This window comes from Macrobrachium nipponense, chromosome 28 (genome assembly GCF_015104395.2).
Source record: "Macrobrachium nipponense isolate FS-2020 chromosome 28, ASM1510439v2, whole genome shotgun sequence".
NCBI classification, from domain to species: Eukaryota; Metazoa; Arthropoda; class Malacostraca; order Decapoda; family Palaemonidae; genus Macrobrachium; species Macrobrachium nipponense.
In genome coordinates this window covers 57,275,781-57,280,780 of record NC_087217.1, presented here as the reverse complement: position 1 = coordinate 57,280,780, position 5,000 = coordinate 57,275,781, and the positions used below count along the sequence as shown (strand labels likewise).

At 40.1% G+C, this 5,000-nt stretch overlaps 1 long non-coding RNA gene across 1 annotated transcript in view; it reads right to left on the bottom strand.

The window, feature by feature from the left end:
- LOC135201341 (uncharacterized) overlaps positions 1–5,000 on the bottom strand; it is a 570,106-nt gene that overhangs the window by 77,520 nt on the left and 487,586 nt on the right. Inside the window, exon 3 of the long non-coding RNA XR_010311507.1 lies at positions 662–694. This is a non-coding gene — a long non-coding RNA (uncharacterized LOC135201341). The remainder of the gene's footprint in view (positions 1–661; positions 695–5,000) is intronic.

The following is a 5,000-nucleotide window of genomic DNA, read 5'->3' as shown; positions in this document are numbered from 1 at the left end:
AATCCCCGGCCGCCCACTAATACGGAGCCAATCAGAGAACGACATGAAAGAAAGATGAAGGATTCTGGGATAAGAGCAAGAGAAGAAGAGGAGGCAAAAACGCCTAGGGGAAAAATGGGGGGAGAGGGGAAAATATGTTGGGGAAAAAACTGCAATCTGGGGGGGAAAAAAGTTCTGACACGCATCAGCGGAGGAGGAGGAGGGGCTAAGTGGGGGAGGGGTGAATGTCTGACAGGCAAGATGTAGGTCAATTATATAATACGCTACATATATAGAGGGAATTTGAGAGAGAGAGAGAGAGAGAGAGAGAGGGGGGGGGGGGGACGGCGGCGCTCTATAGTACTACAGTATTTACAAAGAGGTACAGTATCTACAAAACATAATCTTTTGACGTTGATTCTAAAAATATCGATTAAAAAAGGGAAGACATCTTGACAATAATTCGAGATCGAATAACAGTGTCTATGCGGTAATTTAATACATGAAAATATTCGAAGAAAAAAAGAAATTAGAGGGAGGCGTGACCACAGTATTAACTAAAGATCGCCTTATGGTACTCGCCCCACTAACTGGACACACCACACAAATATGCCGTGATCTGCTACAACGGAGAATGAAAAATACTAATATATAGTATGCATAAAAAAAATCGAACACTCACCCATCACATCCGCTCCCTTGATATTTACACTACCTGAAAAAGAAAAAAAAAATATAAAATGTCAATCAAACGAAGGCCTTCATATATCAACAATAAAGCGGTTAATAATATCAAAAGCATTGGTGTCCATCAGAGTAATTGTTCTTTATGATTAACGATGATTCTTTTTCCTTTTCTCTCGTCCTGAACGGAGGGCTAATTTGTGACACAGAACCCAACAGGCGCAAGAAGAACCTTTATTGCAATCTAGGCGTTAAGTGATGAAAGCGACATCGCTGGAAAAAGAACTCTCGTTAATCGTCCTCTTATGCAACCATGGCAGCGATGACGCCACTGGGGATAAGGCTGAAAGAGGCTGTTGCTCTCAGACTTATTCGCTTGACAAAACGATACAATAATTTTATTCCAATGTTATTATTTATCATACGATGGTCGTCGGAGAATCATATGGGAATTATAATTTTCCATAGTCAAAGGAACTGAAAAGAAAGAACGAAGGTACGGAGTCTAAAACTAAAGAAAGGAGATAAGGTAGATGTGGATAACTTTTACTTTCGACACCTCAGTTAAAAAATAACAATAATGCTTCAGATCTTTCATAACTACAATTCAACAGATTATTCCGTATTTGTTCTCATTTCAAAATAACCAGATGCGACGGGGGTAACAACAGATCTCACAATAGATCTTTCGATTAGACTTCTACTGAAGCGGAAAAAACTATAGAAATTTATGAAGGTCAGGGAAATGGCCTTTGGAGAAAAAACGCTTACAAAGATAAGACGAACGACCCACTTTTACGGACAGTGACTCTCGTATCCGCTAGGCTCCCCCTCCCCACATCCAATTCCCCCCGCCCCCATAACCCCAACCCTCTCGTTTCTGGAGGAAAGACCTTTTCTACCTTTTGAGTCTTTGAAAGGACATATCTACTTCTACCAATTTTTCTTAATACATTTCATTTTTAGAAAGGATTTCTTCCCTAATCCTTTCAACTTAGAGATAAGGCAACTTTAGACTTTGTGGGAAGGATGAGCATTTAATTCGCGGTTTTTCGAATGAATTCTCTGGAAGAAAGCTACCATTTGTTATTATTATTATTATTATTATTATTCATTATTATTATTATTATTATTATATTATTATTTACTTCCCTGCTCTTCAATACTTAGCCATCACTTCAATACTCAATGTTTACATATTCTAAAAATCAACTTGACTCAGTGTGACAAATGACTGAAAGGAATATATTAATTGCATCCCTATAAATAATAACTGACAATCGATAAAATGCAAACATCAAACGAAAATCAGTTCTAACACAACTGCATTAATTTCAGATGTCCATGTTTTCCATCTGCCATTAAACGAGAAGGGATAAAATCACTTGGCGTAAAGGTGTAGTTATATATATATCTATATATATATATATATATATATATATATATATATATATATATATATATATATATATGTGTGTGTGTGTGTGTGTGTGTGTGTGTGTGTGTGTGTGTGCGCGCGCGCGCGTTTGTGGATGAAGAAAGGAAAGCTTTAAAGATGAACAAGTCAAGAAATACACAAAGGTAGGTACAAACCCACATAATGGAAGGTTATCTGGCAATTGGATTAACGACCATAATGGCGAACGACATAATTATTACCATCGTCATCATCAACATTATTATTATTATTATTATTATTATTATTATTATTATTATTATTATTATTATTATTATTCATAATTTAAACATACCCAAGTGTAACATACCAAATCAGAGACAAAAACAGAATACAATCCAGGTGAAAGTACAAGATCTCTCTCTCTCTCTCTCGTTAGTTAAATCCTCTCAGTTCCTTTAGGAAGCAGAACCCATCTTGATATGGGAACAGGTTTCCCTGACGGAAGTGGATACATGTAGAATTTAGGCCAAAGGTCAAACGTTGGTACCTATGAGGTCATTCAGCGAACGGAAATTGAGAGAAGATTAGGTAGGTTTGAGAGGTGTAACAGGAGAAAATCCGCAGTTGGACTATGAAACAATTGTTAGGAGAGGGTGGATAACAAGATGGAAGAACGAAAATATGAATGGAGATACAGTAAAAGGAATGAATCGGGGTAGCAGCTAAGAATCTGTCCAATTTTCAGACATCAGGAGGATCCTTTCTCCCACTTCTGGGAACATTTCATGCCTTAGCATTGGGAGCGAAGAGTTGTTAGCTTTAAGCTATACGCGTTGAGAGTGTCATTCTCAGAGGTAAAAGGGTTAGCTTGATTTTTACTGCAACTTAAATACCAAAAAAAAAGTAGCTTAATTAACATTAATCGTTATTATAAAAACGTTAAATCAGATTACACAGATCTTTTTATTTGAAGTGTGAAAACTGCTGCAATGCAAAGCTTAAGAAGTTGGACAGCTAGGTGGGTAGAGACCAAAACGAATGCATGAAGAAAGGTTAAAATGTATCTGAGTCAAGGCCTGCTTCCCGGACCTTCAATTACCGCTACCACTATGCTTGGATGGCGCACTGTAGGAATACGATGGGCGTAATTAATAGAGAAATAAATAAGTAAATAAATAAATAAACATGGGCTAGGAACAAGTTTCAACCTCTTGGGATCTTGAATATCTTCAGAAAAAATAACAGATAAACAAAAATTCAACCACCATGATCTTTCAAGTAAGATATTGGCTATCCTCATTAGGCATGTCTGGTCGGAACATTGGAACACTCCCCCCCCCCCCCCCCACTACCCCCCCTTTCGTCAAAAAAAATAAAGATAATAAGAAAAATAAAATAAAAACGACCTTACAACTTATAGAGAAATGGCAAAGAGGAGCAAATACTCTTTCTGTTCCTCCTCCTGTGTCCAATCGAGAGCCCTTTTTGAAGGACCGGTGGTGATCCTCCTGAAGGGGGGAAGGCTACCGGTCTATAATCCTCTGAAAGCCTCTTGGGATTTCCTTTCTTTTAAACAGATCTCTCTCTCTCTCTCTCTCTCTCTCTCTCTCTCTCTCTCTCTCTCTATGCCCTTTCCCGAATTTTTGCTACGTTTCTCTCTCTCTCTCTCTTCCTGACTTTTGTGCTGCTGGTTATGAACGCCTCTCTCCCTCTCTGACCATATTCCTGACTTTTGCTACTGGTTATGATGCTTCTCTCTCTCTCTCTCTCTCTCTCTCCTCCTCTCTCTCTCTCTCTCTCTCTCTCTCTCTCTCTCTCTCTGCCCTTTCCCGACTTTTGCTACTGGTTATGATGCTTCTCTCCGTCTCTCTCTCTCTCTCTCTCTCTCTCCTATTCTTCATATACTCAACTGGCCGTTTTTTTTCCTCATTTCATCTGCCGTTCTCGTAATCTCCCTTTCCTCCTTGTTATTCATATCCTTCTGTGAAATTAATTATCTTCTTCTTCTTCATTCTACCTCTTTGTCTGTCCCACTCGAGTTTCTTCGGCTGTAATGGAATAAGGGAGACGAAGGGAGACTTCTCCGCTCGAAGGGACAACTCAAACGATTTTGGCACCGAAAGAATACGGTCATTGCTGTGGAGCCGTAATTGGTTATTAATGAAGGAGTCCGTATGCGTTAATTAAGGAAGGCTACAAAGAGGAGGGGTCCGAGAGAGAGAGAGAAGAGAGAGAGAGAGAGAGAGAGAGAGAGAGAGATAATTCACAAAGTTAATGATGCATTATTGCGCCCGTATATTGCATTATATTGTTCTTTCCTATCTCGAGTAATGTGTGCGACAACAAAGCTCTCTCTCTCTCTCTCTCTCTCTCTCTCGTGAAAATAGGACTCAGGCAACAGAATGAGGCTGGGTAGAATCACTTACGCCCACCTGCACAACAGCCTTAATTGGCTGCACAAATTCCTGACACGAAAGCAAATGAACGCAAACTTGCAACCGGTCATTTCGTAACCGGTCAACTCGTAACCGGTAAGCCTTCATGAAGGCGAGTAACTCGTAACCGGTAAGCCTTCATGAAGGCGAGTAACTCGTAACCGGTAAGCCTTCATGAAGGCGAGTAACTCGTAACCGGTAAGCCTTCATGAAGGCGAATAACTCGTAACCGGTAAGCCTTCATGAAGGCGAGTAACTCGTAACCGGTCGGCTCGCGCTCGGTACCCTGCTAATCGTATCGCTCGTAGTTATTTACGTACTGAGAAGACTTAAAAAGAAAGAAAAAAAGAAAAGTGAGAGGTGGTGATCAGGGTGGGCCGGGATGGATGGGTGGGTGGGGGCCTTGCTAGAGAAAGCGAGAGGGGGGGGGGGGAGGGGACCCCCGGCATTTAGCTTTCAACACTCAACTTCCTACATATGAAAATTGCCATTTAAACACTAAT